Consider the following 16,844-nt stretch of genomic DNA (forward strand, 5'->3'; position numbering starts at 1 on the left):
TCTTAGGCGCTTCTCTCTTTGCTCCATTTGATTTATTCTTCTTTGGTGGTGGTGGTGGACATTTCAAATTCAACCGTATCTGGTTTTCATCTCTTATTGGTGTCTTGCATCCCTCTTCTTCTTCATCACTTTCTATCCTCTCATTCTCATACTCATACTCCATCTCTTTTTTCTCTCTAACAACAACCAAACCAAGTAAACAAAAAAGGATTTGTGCTCTCGCCATGTATGGGAGGAAAGACAAAATATATAGTTGGTGTTTGTTGTTAGTTGGTAAGATATGGGCCGAGAAAATGGGTCATTCAGGGTAAGTGGTATAAGATAGTAGTGGGGAACCAATGCCAAGGCTTGCGACGGAAGGATCCAATTTAAAAAGACCTACTAACTCCCACCCTAGGATGGATACTGGGGGGTCGAATAAAATCCACTTACAGCTCAGCAAGATAGAATCCAGGTGTTCCTATAAACTTATCTACGTGAAAATGAACTGGTAGTGTTATGGACTAAAACCAAAGTTGCCCCATCTCCGGCTTCCTTACAACCACTGCATTCACCGTCCTTGCAACCTAAACTACACGTGCAGCATATCTACTGTGGGCAGTGCACATGCACTTATTTTTATCAAAATAATCAATATCAGTTGTACCGGTCAATATTATAGGTTTTTATTATATATCAGAAGAATTTTCTTTTACGATATCTAAAATATCGGGGATGCAAGTAGTGAACGATAGAAACACTTATATCTACCAGTACAAATCGATATACCGGATTCATCGATACACAATATGCTAAAACACCAGAATATGTGTTTCTCTCTCTGCTCTCTCTCACTCATTTTTCTTCTCCAACAAAACCATCAAAAGCAACCCTTTTCTGCTCGGATCTAGTATATTTTGGACTAGATCTTAGTAGATTTCTTCATTATTCTAGGTTAGTTAGTAGTTTAGTTTAGTTTCTATTATGTTTTCTCCTTATCTACACTGTTTTGGTGGATTTATCTACTCGTTTGAGGTTTATCTTCGGTATAATGGGGATTCTTGGTTATTGGGTTGCGTTTAAAGATCAATAGTGATGCTCTCCAACGATGAAATCTCCATCTTTGTTGTCTCCGGCGACGAAATCTTCATCAGAATCTTTATCATCAACGTATCCGACGACGAAATCTTCATCGGTGGTCTTTTTAACGATGAAAGCTTTATCACTAGTTACACAAGATTTGAGCAAATCACTCCTACTTTGGGAGCATTTCTTTCTAAAGAAGAAAAACAAAATAAATGGTTGGAATATAATTCCGAGAAAAATCATCATTCTTCCGATTTAATCGGATTTTATGCATACTTGTATTTGTCTTGCTCCGGTAATCCTTGTCTTTCGCTTGTCGGAATTCTCGGTATTGTACTCCTATATATGTTCTTGTTACTTTGTATTCTCTTATTTTCGATCTTAAACTCATTGTAACCTTAAAATCTCATTAATGAAAATGTTCATTGTTTATCGGGGAAAAAAAAAGATTCACCGGTACACCGATAATATCGGTAAGGATAATTTTGCAAAACAAACTATACATATCTCAAAAATTTTAAACAAAAGCCTTCCTCCCAATAATCTTCTTTCTTTTGTACCCTTGAAAACTCAATCCATCCGGTAAAGAAATTTCCAACTATTTCAAAAAAAATTTATGAGTGTCTTATCCTTGAAAACACTGTGTTTCTTTATTGCTCATTCTCTTTCTTCTAAAGATTTGTCAATTGAGAATTCACTATTGTTAACGTTTTTATCTTCTACATCGTCAATTCAGGTTAGTAGCAACGAACGAAGTTACCTGAAATAAGAGTATAGTAAATATGGGAACACAAAGGGGAAGAGGGTTGAATTTGTGCCATGTGAAGCTTTTGATCTAGAGAATTAATGCATTATATAGCACTAAATTTTTTAAGTTAAAACATTTATAAATATTAAAATTGTAGTCTTAATGATGCATCACAAATAAAAACTGATATAATTGTATAGGTGTATCGGACCCGACTGATACGATACCGGTATACGATATTAATTACTTTCATTCTTAAAGACCCTGATATTTTCATTTTATAAGATGTTTCTAACTCCTTGGGTTTCAAGTAAATCCTAGCTCTCTGCTTTGACGAGCTAGTAGAAGATGAATAAAACATCTGAGTCGACTTTGTCATGCCTTCCCCAAGAGATTGGAAGTAGATATACTTCTAGTGTTACCAGTGAACCCCATCGTAAGTTGTAGATGTGTATGCAAGCTCTGGCATACTCTACTTTGTAGCCCTAATTTTATTAAATATCAACTTAATCATACAATCCAATACAACAACCGTATGCTCATGTTTATAAAGGAACAATGGGATGAAAATACATAGGTCTATGCATCTTAGTCCATAGACTATGATAAAATATCATCATACAAATTGTCGCTAGATTCATATTCACCATCATATTATGCGACATAGCTATTCGGATGGATTATCCATTCAGATATAAAAAACGTAATCGTACATTTTGGATTCTTGTGATGGCATGATTTGCATTGGAAGAGCCGTTGTATAGACCAGGCTAGCTAGGATATTTCCTAGAGCCTCACGTTGTTGAATTTACCGTATCAATACCAATTTTCTACAAGCTAATTTAGATGTCTTCTTTCCAAGTAAATTCATATAAAATTTGATGAATATCAATATTGCCACTAGAAAAAGTTCAAATTTTGATTCAATTCCTCTTATTTCTTTTGGAACATATTATGTTGATTTAAACTAAAAAAAGATTACGCGTGGGTATGTCACAACTTGTGGAATCATCAATTACATACAGTCTTAAAAAGCAGGGCCTGCGTATTCTCAATTTCTTTTTCAAAAGATCTTTGCTGACTTATGTCTGCCGCCTGATTTCTTAGTGCATCATTCGTCCGGTTGGCCTTTATATAAATGTGGTGGAATGCACGATACAAAATGGGTCGTAGCAGGCCTATAATTTTGTTGATCATATTTCGCAGGTACAATAGTGGCTCAACTTGATTATCGGATAAAATGAGCGAGGTTTTGTGAGTTAGATTCTAAGAAAAGAATTTACATTGTCTGTTTGTTGTTATTATGACTACCATAAGCATGACCCATGTTTCTATTGCTAAAGTCGTGTCATTGCTACGATCGTGGTAGTTGGGGAATTTTTACAAAAAAATCCCACGCTAAGTTTGGTGTTACCACTAATGTAAAAATTATATTACAACAAAATTCATCAAACTGGAAAAGACCGAAACATCAAGTATCAAATATCTGAAACCAAGATCCATGTTACAACATCTCTTGGTTGAACCTAGAAGTATTGGTATGTCAAGCTTGTTGTCAATGTTAGATGACCAAAACCACATCTTGATTTATTCAATTCCGTCTTAAATTAACATTTTTGTTAAAGGGAGAGCAAAAACAGATCCTAAGAGAGCATAAACTTTAGTCAACTCATTAACTAGGAAAAATTCAATACAATTATATGAGCGGGACTTAAATACCCTGCAACCACACAAATTTCTCACACACATCGAGCATCACCTCCTCATCGTCTTCTTGAAAGTCCCAACATGTAAATACCACCATTACCAAAAACCAGTACAAGATTGAATATCCTGCAAATTATAAACCACGTAAAATTATTAGTCGTGATAGTTGTTGATTTAAGGATAGCTAGTGCACGAACAACCATAATCAATTTTCTGTCATTTGTCACTGTTAAGAAAATTCGTTTGATAGTGGAATTCAGTCGGAGCTCATAAGCACGTTCCTACCAAACCCATTGGTACATGTATCATCTGGTGATACTTGAATTCTCTATCTGTTAACACGGGTTATTCATTTGTTTTTGGATGCTTTTGTGGATTCAATTTCTATATGCTTGTCAACATGTCTTACTTGTGATCACATGCTCAAGACCCAAATTCCCCTTCATTAATAGAAGTTTAAGTTGCTGAAACGGTAGTTAATTATCTAGGGTTGGGAAAAAGAATAAGACGCAGAAGATTAGGTTTCATGTCGATGATAAATCGGTCGACAGGTGAATAATTCATGTGGTTAGAAAGGGTGGTTTCATCCGAGTCGATGATATATATATAACCAGTCTTGACTAGTGAGTCAACCATGATTTTTACTCTCCCGAGATCTTTTTCTGCTCTCCCTTTAACAAAAATCTAAATTAAAGCATGATAGTTGAGTATCAGAAATCATTGAATACCCTCGAAGATTGAAAACTGAAGAACAACAATGACATGTGTGAAAACTTCATCAACAAAGGTATGTGAAGACTGACTATCATATTTACTCATATCATTCTATCTTCTAAGAAAATGTCATATGGCTTTAGTATATGATGAATCACAAAGAAGAAAATATCAACTCAATCATTGGATGTTCATAGGTTTTATAACTTTTGAGGTTGATAATAATTCTTATTATTAAAAAAACTTTGTATGTGAAAGCGTATTAACATCAAAATCTAGTTGTATTCACAACTGATTTTGTAGTTTCCAAACTATGAATTTTTTTAATGCTACTGGACTCCAAGGTTCAAATAATGCAATTTCAAGGTGTTCCCGAAAACTTTTGAAAATTTCTCTTATGTTCATGAACTAGTTTTTCAGTTCGGGAACCATGAACTTTTGGTCATGTTCCTGGACAATTCATACATATTGAGTTCGGGAACCACCTTCATAATTCGCGAAGTGGTATGTTTTTGGGTGTCACGAAACTCCAATACTGCTTGATATTTCACGAACCATACTTGGTTATTCTTGAGATAACTTTTATGCACGGTTCTTTAATCAAAAAATATGCGAGTGCATATTTTCTTTATATTACAAGGCAAACTTCTCACATGATTATATGGTTTACAGTCTTTGGAAGCAGTATGTGTTGAGAAATTTAGTTTGTTTAGGGTCAAAGTAATTCTTAAGCATGAAGTCTAGTTCACAAACTTGATTTGATCACAAGAAACAATTGCTTGAACCTCATAGCAATCTAGTATGTTTCGTCATTATAAATATAAGGATCTATACCAAATAGAATCTCAATCTGTACACGACGTATACTAGTTACGGATAAAGTCAGGCTTAGGTTTCTTCGTGAAACATAACTAGTTGACGACTTTGGAGACTTCACTTGAGATTTCTGAAGCCCGCTTAGACTATCTTTTAGCTGATAGATCTTTTATATACAAAATCATACAAGGATTGAGAAATTAATTTAATAAATTACGTGTCTACTTCCCTTTGATCAATTAATATGAGCATGTTCCACAAATAAATATTTCATTATTATCACAAGTTAAGATACTATATATGCACTTTTTAATTTTTGACTATATGGATTTTTTTCAAATTTTCATGTATATATGTTCACTGCTCGGCGGATCATTCCATTTGTTTGTATTGCAAACATGCATCTATAAAAAATATTTGAGTGTGCAAAGTTCTTTAATTCTCATCTTTGCTTGTTCCCAAATTCTGAATACCTCGACAAACTTTCAAACCTGGACATGTTGGACCCTTCCGTCGTTATTATGCACTACAACCATGTTATACAATATCCAAAGACTCCAATTAATAAACATAATAAAATTTAAAGTCAAACAACTATATAATTTCATCAAATTATTCCAACAACATTCATAAATAAATGCATGCGGTGTATCCTTCATTCTAATCACCAATATTGTTTTAATCTTTACATTATTTGCTAGCATTACATATTAAAAAAAGGAGAGTACTTACTAATTGCACCATCAATTTTTTCCGTTATATATGGAAACCTATAGGGAAAAACTCGCGTGATCTTAAACTTGACAAACCAAGCTACATATGTGTCCAACCGAGTTATTCACTCTAGCACACCTTCTTGAACGAGATTTTAAATATATATACTAGTGTTTTCGCTTGAGTCGATGAATCTGGATATTATTCTATTACCTCTTATTAAACATATTTTTTATTGGGCCGACCGAGCGAAGTGAGGGAGGACATTATACATGGTGACTTTGTTTCAGTGTGAAGCATGATTTTTTTTTTTCCAATTTGACACAAAAAGATTGGATTTGGTTCAACGATGAAAGGACGACGCTTCCCCTCCTTAATTTTTTCCTTCCTCAAACGGAGGTAAATAATTACGATATTGAAGATATTTTTGTAAAATGAAAAAAAAACAAAAAACAGAATCGAGCTAGAGGTCATGGGGTCGAATCCGGCCACCTCCAAAAATTTCATTTTTCCTCCCTTCTTCTTCTTCCTCCTCCTCTCAATTTCTATGTAATTCGTTCACCCCCGTCTCCGCTACGTTATTCCCTCACCACCACCTCCGACCGTAACCAGCAGCACCACCTAAAAAGAAACCAACACCACTACTATCATTGCTTCAGAGAGAAACAACAACACTGATTTTAATTTTGAACTTACTTACCGATTACCCCCAATTCCAGTCTTCTCGACGGTATCCTAATATTACTCACTAGAATACCAAATCCAGATCAAAACTCACACGAATAAAATTTATTTGGCTAATCCAATTCAATCACACGCAAAAAAGTAAGAAATTCAAACCTGTAAAAAACAGAGATGCAAAGAAAATATGCAGATAATTCAGTCCAGTCTCGAGTGAAGAAGACGAAGTAACGAGTTGGACTAGAACTGTATCCCTATCCATTAGCCCATAATTCAGTTGAAAGTTATTTCTACCCAATCTTGCAAGCCGCGCACCGTTTCATCCCATTAACTTGAGCTCGGTTCTCAACTCAATGAGTTAACCAAGTTACAGACTCACAGCCCCTTTCTCTTCTCAAACCTAATAAACTTTCAAATTCACCTGTAATTTTTTTTTGAAAAAATCATGAGATTGATGCACAAATTCCATACATAAGATTGAATATACCAAATCCAAATGAGAACTAACATGGGATAAAATACAACACAAACCCAAGTGAAAACTAAACCCTGGGATAAAATACAACATTAACATACAAAAGGAAAGATGAAAACAATATGAAATCACACATAACTAATATAACTCAGTAGAAAATTACATAAGCTATAATAATAATATACCATTAAAATTCAAGTTTTTCAAATCCATCTTAACAAACTGATTGTTCATAAACATCTTTGATACTTCTTTTTTGATTCATCAATAAATGAGTATTTACCATTTAAGCTAGATTTGTTCCTAACTTCTTATTATAGAGATATGACGAAGAGAATGACTTGTGTGTGCGGAATGGATTTTGATCATGATTGAGTTTATATTTAATTTCCACCTCATTTACTAGAATTCCCTTTCCTCTTACAAAATTTATTCACTTGGATACCATATATTGGATGGTCGTCCGCTCGTCGTTCATGCAAGGAGGTCATATTATTTTTTGTTAGACAAGGTCAATTATCAACCCTCTGTTTACCTGAACTCTTTGTTGCACATATAAACACACTAAGTTTGAAGCGACAGTTGTTTTTAGTCCTCCCGATACACAATTTATATGTGAGAGTTTTGCTAGATGAAAAAGGAACTTACCCAAAGAATCGCGATTTTAACAAGCTTTGTTTCAAATATGTATATATTAATATATTCTTATATTTTTGAGGTAATGTTACTTGGTTTTTAGTGGTGTTTTTTGTTCGGTCGGCCGTCCCACCGTGGCAGCGATCATCTAGTTATTCGTAATAGGTGTTTATCCATATTAAAAATTGTAAATTCTTCTTTACACATTAAATTAATTAATTAAGAGTTTATTAGAGTTTTCGTAAAATCTAACGCGACTTTTAATTTAGGATTTGCAAAACCCAAAATGTATTTATATATATTCAAATTGCGCCACTTTTAAATTGTTGAATTAAAATGTCATATCTTTAAAAAAGATAATACAGTTGTTTAAATCCCATTACACAAAAATATGTTCACAAAAACATCGGAAAATCAAGTAAAATATACATATGCAAGATCGCTTTAGGAATATCCGTCTTTTCTCTAGGAATATCTCCATCAAAATTAGGTTTTGAAATGACGACACCAGAACTTGTTTTTGACAAATAATGTTTTCATCTCAGGATACCTTGGAAGACGATTATTATCTTTGTACATATCTATCATCCATTTGCACTGCATTGAACAAGTACACAATCCAAGGACGTGGTTAATCTTCCTACCTACACACACGTTTCCTAAGGTTATACACAGATTACTGCTTCCTTCTAGTTCTTCTTCATACTTCTTGAGATAAGAATGCAGTCTCTCGATTCCTTCCCGTCCTTTTTCAAGTTCATTAATATCTTCGTCACTAACAGGTTCTGATTTCATCTGAAGAACAAATTATTTATCAGCTTTATCTATATCCTCCATTGTTCTTTCCAAAGAATAATAGCTTTCTATAATTTCACGATCTCTATTGGGAATTTTTCTCTACCAAAAAGTTTAAATATTGGAATCTTCAAAGATAAAGAATACTAATGCTAGGGTTTGCTTATGGCAGATGGATGAGCGTGGTGTGATGGTACATCACACATTCGAATAAACAATGTTGAAAACTTGCGCAAATTAATGGATTTAAATCTTCTTATCACTACACCAAATTCTGGGATTAGTAACTCAGATTAGCAACAACTTATAAGTTGTTGCGAATTTTCAGTTGCTAAACTCAGTTGCAAAAAATTCGCAACAGTTTTAAACAGTTGCGAAACTCGTAATTGTTACATTCTGTTGCGATTCGCAACTAAACCCACTTGTACGCGTGCGAAAAACTAGTGTGGTTGCCTACACTTTAAAACTGACTCACTATTCAGCTCATTCAGACACTAGGGATTCTGACTCGCTTCTCTTATCTCGATTATTATCGATCATTCATTCATTATCTACCTCATTCTCTCTTTCTAGTTTCGTCTGTGAAATTATTTCTGGTTCTCCCAGTGAAACCCTACCATTAAAGTTCATTCTTCCTCTTTCTGCTACCACCACCATCATTATCATCAACATCATAACCCCCCCAATCCTTTTTTTTCTTTTCTTTCGAAGCCCTAGAAATATCTTTATGTCCGCAGATTCCCAAAACCTAAAACCTAATGGTCGTTGTCTGAAATATTGGGTTCAATTCGAGTTTGAAATCGGCAGCAAGGTAGATGAATCAGACGAGGTTTTGGATAGAAAATGAAAGCCAAGAACTAGGGTTCTGTTCTGGTTCGATTTTAAAGAAGAGAGAGATGCGAAGGAGATGTTGTGATGGAATCGACATGGGTTTGTTGTGATGCCAATAAATCAAGATGAGAAGATGACATCGATGATGGAGGAGAAGAAATTGAAGATAGGGTTTGAGTTAAATCAACAAGTAATTGAGGAATTGTGTTGATGATTATGAATTTGGTAACAGAGAACAATACAACCTTGCTAGTGTTGAATTTGTAGATCACTAGAGGTGATTGAAGCATGAATGGTAGTTCTAATGGGTTTAGGAGATTGGGTTTACCCAATTTTGAGTCCACAGTTAGGGTTACGGGTTGTGAAGATGATGGAGTTGATCTGGAGTTAATAGGAGTGGGAAAATTGGTGGTATCCGATGATGATGGTGATGTATGAAGCTGTTTATGGTGCTGCTTGATGCTGATGGAGAAAGGGCATAGAAGATTGCCAGTTATCTGTGAGCAGCCTACAACATGATTGGACTTGTTTTGGTAATCTTTCCAACCTTTGTAGTGTTCTCTCGCAACTTTATCAGCATGTATTACATTTTAATTGAGTCTTTTGATTCTTTCATCTTCTTTGTCTTTAGCCATGAAAATTAGCTAGCTTTATTTGGATTTATGGGTAGTTGAAGTTACTTTATTTATAATGATTGTGGTAGTTGAAGTTACTTTATTTAGAATGATAATTAGCTAGCTTTATTCGGATTTAAATGCAGGTAGTACTTTGAAGATTATGCTAGGTCTCCTTGTGCATGAAGTTCATCAACAATTCAGCTTCTGCGTATATCAGGTCTGTCGCGATATCATCTAGTTACGATTTTACTATCTTGAACTTGGCAGAATTATCTGATGGTTTCACTACGTTGCTCAGGTTACAAGAATTTACAAAGATAAGGATCACATAGAAGTTGAGTTCACTGCGAGTCTCTTTCATTACAAAATAGAAGGCTTTTCGTGACGGTTTATAAATCGTCACAAACAGCAAATAACCGTCACAAATATGAAAAAGACCGTCACAAAAACACATTTATGACAGTGAACACTCCGTCGTTATTGCTGGGGTCACAAATGTTTTTTTGGCGGTTTGAGGTCATTTGTGACGTTTAGTCAACCGTCACGAATAGTTATTCTATTTCTGGCGTTTGGTCAAACCGTTAAAAAGTGTTTTTCTGTCGCCGTCGGAAATTTTTCGACAACCGGAGCCGTCGCCGTTTTTTTCTATTTTATACCGACATTGCCCGACACTGCCGGACATTCATACCGGTCACCGGAAACTGTTCTCCGGAGCCGGATTTTAGATTCTCGGAGTTACATACTTCTCCGAAATCTTAAGCACTCACAAAATTAAATATACCATTCATAAAAAAGTTTTACATTGATGCACCATATAAACTTAAATATCTGACAGTAAGATGCTTAACTGTTTAAAAACAAAATCTGGGAAACAAAACAAGACTCGGAGAGTTCAAAAAGCTGGTAAATAAGATTATTAACATCCAAAATGCTCGTCGAAAGTTTAGGACTTATGATAAAAACACACCTGCTTGCATAAAAAAAAAGACCATCCCATTTCCTTGTATTAAAAAAAACCAAGCACCTGGGTCGCCAGAGTTATATCTATGTGCACCAAGATCTTTCATTCACGGACTGTTCATGATCTCTACGTCAGTCAATGAGGTAACAGTCTTGTATTTGCTGTAACACATAAATCCATTAAGGATTAGTGTCGCAAAAATTTACATGGAAGGTTCGAAATTTTAAAGAAATAACTTAGGGAAGTCCATATCTTTTCATTCATGCACAGAATCAGGACAACTCATATCTTAAAGCCTAACAGATTGAAATTTGGGTAGAACATTTTTGCAATCATAAAAAAAAAATTCTAATAAGGCATTACAGAACCTCAATTATGAATTCTAGTATAGTATGTTGATCATATCAGCTAACAAGGATATTTACCGGGTTAAATATCTCAGTACGATCCAATAATCACCAAGTTATTAGAAACTTAAACCTAAATCAGGAACTAAGAAATTTCACAAAATCCCAATATTTGTACAAAATAGTTAAAACTTAAACCTAAATCAGAAATTCTTAGCTCATATCTAAGAAATTGAAATCTCAAACCACAATATCAAGTTCCATCAACAGAAACCCATATTTAGATTTCGTTTATAGACCACAAATCAATAACACAAACCCTAAGAAATTAAACAACATGAAATCCATAACACAAACCCTCAAAAATTAAAGAAAATAAAATTTTCCAGTAAACCCTAAGAAATTGAAACTAATAAATAAACAAAATTAATTTTAAGCAAAACCAGTTCTTAATCACAGAAACAAAGTAATAAAAAGAGATTAGAAGTAAACAATATCCTGCAGAACAAAGAACATGAATTAAAAGTAATATTAAGAAAAAGAAGAAGAAAACCCCATTAATGGATGAGAGTAAGATCAAGAACAGTGATGGTTACAGACGAGATGGATGAGATGGAAAGACAAGCAAACCTCTCACCAAACTTCTTCGGCGGAGAAGACAAGAAGGTAAGAGAAGAATAAAACCAGATCTAGTAAGAAGAAGAGATGAAGAAATAAAGAAATATAGGGATGAAAATTTTGGCGGAAATTTCAGCAGGAAAGATTAGGTTTTCATCAAAAATATCACCTCCTTTTCTGAAAACTTCTCACTGTTTTAAGAACCGCAGCGATTAAAAAAAAATTCTCTTCTATCGGACTCATAAAACTGATGGAGCGTGTGGTGTCGGATTTTTAAAACTGACAGAGAATATGTTGGACTTTGACTGACTTAAGTACTTGCGACGGTTGGTCCAAAAACCCTCTCAAACTACTCTGTCGGACCCTTGAAACCGACAGAATTTGAGTTGACTTTGACTAACTTAAGTATTTGTGACGCTTGGCTATAAACCCTCACAAATAACTCTTATTTGTGACGCCCCTCTTTAAAAAACCCTCACAAATAAGACTTGTTTTTGTAGTGTTTGTACTGATGGCTTTGTTTATGGTTGGCGTTTAAAGCTCTTCGAGTTGCTGCTGATGACCTGCATCCAACAAAAGGGTTTGAAGAAAAAATATCAAAAGGGAAGGGATCTCTTGCAGGAGGTGTCTAGGATCTATGGATAAATCGGTCAGGTATTGCGCATGAACAACAGGATAGTAATGATCTGTGAAAGTCAAAGCCTAAAGAGCTTGCTAAACCTACTCGAAAAAGTGTTGCAGTTGATGTCCCCATGGCAGAGGCTGCATGCTAGATGTACTTCATTTTTTTGACTTACAGACCTTGTGTTGCTGAGATACTTATTTCAGTTTCTTGAAGATTTTAATATCTGAACTTCTCTTACCACTATGTGAAATAATCTCCTTCATTTATTGCTTCCACTAGAATTCTAAAACCTAATATGCGTGCCTTCTGGAAGATGCCTTATTTATGTATGCGTAGTAAGTAAAAAAGATATATACCTGAGTTTCATTAACTCACATTGCTATTGATATTGTTCTTCCTGCAATAGGTTCATGATGCGAGCTTTTCGGGAAGCATAAAACATGGAACTGAAGAAGAACGATGCTAATGGAGCGAGTTAACTGCAAGTCTCAAGGTAAACTTATTGCATTTTTTCTTTAGGACCAATTCAACTGGTTGTATATTGCGTGTTGGAACCTTCCAACAATATAAAGCTCTATCGAACATTACTCTATTGAAGTAATTCAGTTGGTGGGAATTGATACGACATATTAATTTTTATTGGATCCGTGATTGAGGTTGAAATTAGCAAGCCTCAAGTAATCAATGACAACTAAGTTAAAAAAAAAATTGAATCTGTTTACTTGTATTGCCAGTAGTTTCAATGAGGTCTCTAGCTTTTATTTTTATTTTTGCAGTCGTATTATCCAAATTACACTCTACTTCTTTCTAAAATCATGGAGTGTTTTCCTTTTGGAAGTGTCAAGGAAGACCAAATCATATACGACGAAGAGGTAACTTTTTGTTTAAAGAAGACTTGGAATTTTTTTAAATGGCATACTTGCCTCTAGAGCTGAATTTATCCGACTGGGATTTTTCTCAAACAGAATACTTATGTGTCCACCCTGCCATTACTACTTAACATAATTAATTTGGATACTCCATAAAAGTTCCTGTTAACCTCAAGTTTTCAATGTTTCAGCTAATAGACGCAGCAAATGAGGTTGTTGATAGTGTTGACAAAGATGAATTTTATTGAAGTTATTTTCGGTGGATTATGATCCTGAAGATAACAATGATGAGGTTCACATCCTGTAGACTCATTCCTTTACATATTTTTTTGGGGTTCATTTCTTTAGGTTTTACTACTGCTTAAGGAGAGTAATATCGTCTAAAATGACTGCAGGCAATGAAAAAGAAGATGGACGCAACACGATATCGGTTGGTGGAAGCATTAAACCAAAAAGGATTATCACTTTACAAGATCGATTCTCTCAAGGTGGAAATATCTTTCTTTTCTTAATGTCTTTTTCACCTCCTTATATTCACATATGATTTTTCTTTATCCATAAACTGTTCAAAATGGTGTAAAATGCGAATGATATGCTTATATTATCATTTGTTGCATGCGTTCCAGATTTATGGCTCCCTTCTTTGTGTCTTGAATTCTTATTTTTGAAACTCTTATAATGTGTCTTGAATAATAAAGTTCATAGTCCTAACTTAGTATCAAGGGTGTAATTATAATTTATATGGATATATAAAACCATTATGCTAGAGTGTCTCAATAAGGCCAGTTTTTATTGACAGATTGAGATGGGAAAGGGGTCAGGATGTTATAGAATCGAGAGAGGTCTAGTGAAGAGTTTTTGTATTCTTATTCATACATAGTGAATCAATATCATTGTTATTACTGTGGATGTAGGTCACATGACTCTAATTGACAAGCCATTGGCTTGCTGCTTATGATGTTTTGGATTATCAGTTCACTCATGAAGCAATGTGTCGAGCTGAAGAGGATAGAAAAAGTGACTAGGTAAGAGACGTTTTGTTTCATCATTGAATTCACTTATCAATATGATTTTCATTTTTTACTCTTATATGCATCTGATTTAGAATTATGCTTGTAAGTATATGGATTTAGAATTATGCTTGTGAGTATATGAAAAATGAGTAGGACCCTCAATTGTGTGCTGCCCTTCTTTCTGGATTTTTGTTTTATCATGTTTTTAAGAGATTCAGGGTGTGATTCGATGTTTTGGTCTCTGAAAGTATGGCATATTCGAGTTTTAAGTATTAAGTGGATTGGTGTGTACTTTTATGTCTGTATGCCTATGCTAACTTATTGTCAAGGGTATAATTGTTATTTATGTGGGTATACTCCCTGAAATGATAGCCCGTACTTCTTTTTCTTTGTGTGCATCCATAAATTGTAGGTACACAAATTCTTAAGTCGCGCCTTTGCCATTTGACAAAATTCATGAACTGAAATACCCTGTTTTTGTTATCTGCTATACTATTTAGATTGACTTGCTATTTACATGCCATGACTTTTGACAGGTTCACCAGAAAGCTGTGTAATCTTTAGTTGACCCTGAAGAGTACCCTAACTTATTTCGAGAAACATGAAAAGCAGGGAACCCAGGAAGAAGACGTTGTTGAGGTCGAAGATGATTCCACAGATATGATCAATAAGAACCACTTACAAGGATGGTTATGAAGCAACAAGAAACTATACTTGTTTGAGCATGTAGGTAATGAATGATTTGAGCTTGTCTCCGGGTTTTAAGCCTTTAAGATTGTATCTGCTATTGTTATTACAGTTAACATTACACTTGCAGAATTTGTATGTTCTGAAAACTTAGAAAATGTTTATATACTAGTCATACTTTTTGATACTAGGCACAGAATGTATGGAACTTGATTTTGATTTCTAAATGAACCGGAGAAACTTGATTTTTTTCTACAGGGGAACAGTGGTTTTGACCAGGTCAGAAACTGGTTTTTGACTGGTCAAAACCACTATCTTTTATGATGTTGCAAAAAATTTGCAACGGTCAAAAGCAGTTGCGACATTTTGACGTTGCAACAGTTTGAAACAGTTGTGACTTTTTGACGTCGCAACACTGTTGCGACTAGAATTCCGCAACGACAATGTAGCCGTAACAGAGTTAAACTGTTGCGACCCCACTTTGCAACTGTCATTTACCGTTGCTAATCACTAAATTTGGTGGTGTATATAGGCATCGATATGTTGTATTAAGACTCGGAAAATAAAATCAAAACTAGGAAACTAGCTGAAAACAACCCTAAACTTCACTGTGTTATATTAAGAAATTGGGTTTATGGAAACAAAACAACTGTTTTATAAACAACTGATTCATTCTCTTGCATTTAATTTGCTTATTTGCATATGAATAGTTTTTTGCATAGAAAATTTAAGCAGATGATTACATTTACTGTCCGCACTAGTTATAGTTTAGTCGTCAAAATGTATTTCATGTGTGAAAAATACAATGCGTAATTATATGAAATTTTATTTTTGTTGATGAATATCTTTAACATGTACCTTTTTTAGTGCAATATAATTAATTTATTTTCTTTTTGTATAAACTTTTTTTCATACATATACCTTTTTTAGTACATTGAATTGCACTCAAACAAAATTCCACAAATTATCTGATGGGAGAAGATCTGCTGGCTTGCTTTTTCAATGGATCTCTTCACGTTAGTCGTTGCCATCACTCAAGAAACATCTTCCGAAGTTGTTATATCTTTCAATATTATTAATGAAAGAATCGTTGACGTGACATTACTAGAATAAACTATGTTACACTTAGGAGCAATTGCCTTTGTTTAATCATAAATCACCATGGAACTCGTACCAATATATGGGTAATGCAGGAACTTGGACAAAACAATTCACCTTTTCCCAACAGTTTGTGTACAAACACGATTACTCGGAGCCGATATGGAGCCTTCTGAATGGGGAAATTATGATTGATTTGGGATACAATCTTCTCTTATTTTATTCGAGAAACAGAGTAGAGAGAGTTTTGTATATCCTGATATTCCACGGAAATAAGAGAGTACAAAAACCAGTGACTTTTATGAAGAGATTGGTTTCAGTGGACACGAGCACTTATGTGGACAAGTTCTGAGCCAAAAAAAATGACGTAAAATTTTTACTAATGTACCAGATAATAATAATTTAATTTAAAGACTTTAAAAATTAAAGCAAGGACAATGTTCTTCGTCTTGTTTATCTTCTTCATTTCACATAATTTCCAATTAATGCAACATTTTTTTTGTGACTACTACTTTTGTTAAGTTACAAATTTGCTTTTCATTTAACTTTTCTTTGTATTTTCTTAGCCGAAGGTTTGATTTGGTTAATATCCAAAACTTATCGACCTTTTTTTTTCAAATAAAAAAATTATTCCTTCATAATTTTCACATATCTTGCTAACAACAGATTCAACACTACACCACTTGCTAACAACGGCTTCAAGCACTATAGGAGAAAAGTCAAGTTGAGTTTTAAATTTTGTCATTTCAATTTATTTTGAGATAAAAGAAGATATATTGAAAAAAAAATTGTGTAAAAGTTTTGGTGTTAATTTTGTGTTTAAAATT

Source organism: Papaver somniferum, chromosome 8, assembly GCF_003573695.1.
Source record: "Papaver somniferum cultivar HN1 chromosome 8, ASM357369v1, whole genome shotgun sequence".
NCBI lineage: Eukaryota > Viridiplantae > Streptophyta > Magnoliopsida > Ranunculales > Papaveraceae > Papaver > Papaver somniferum.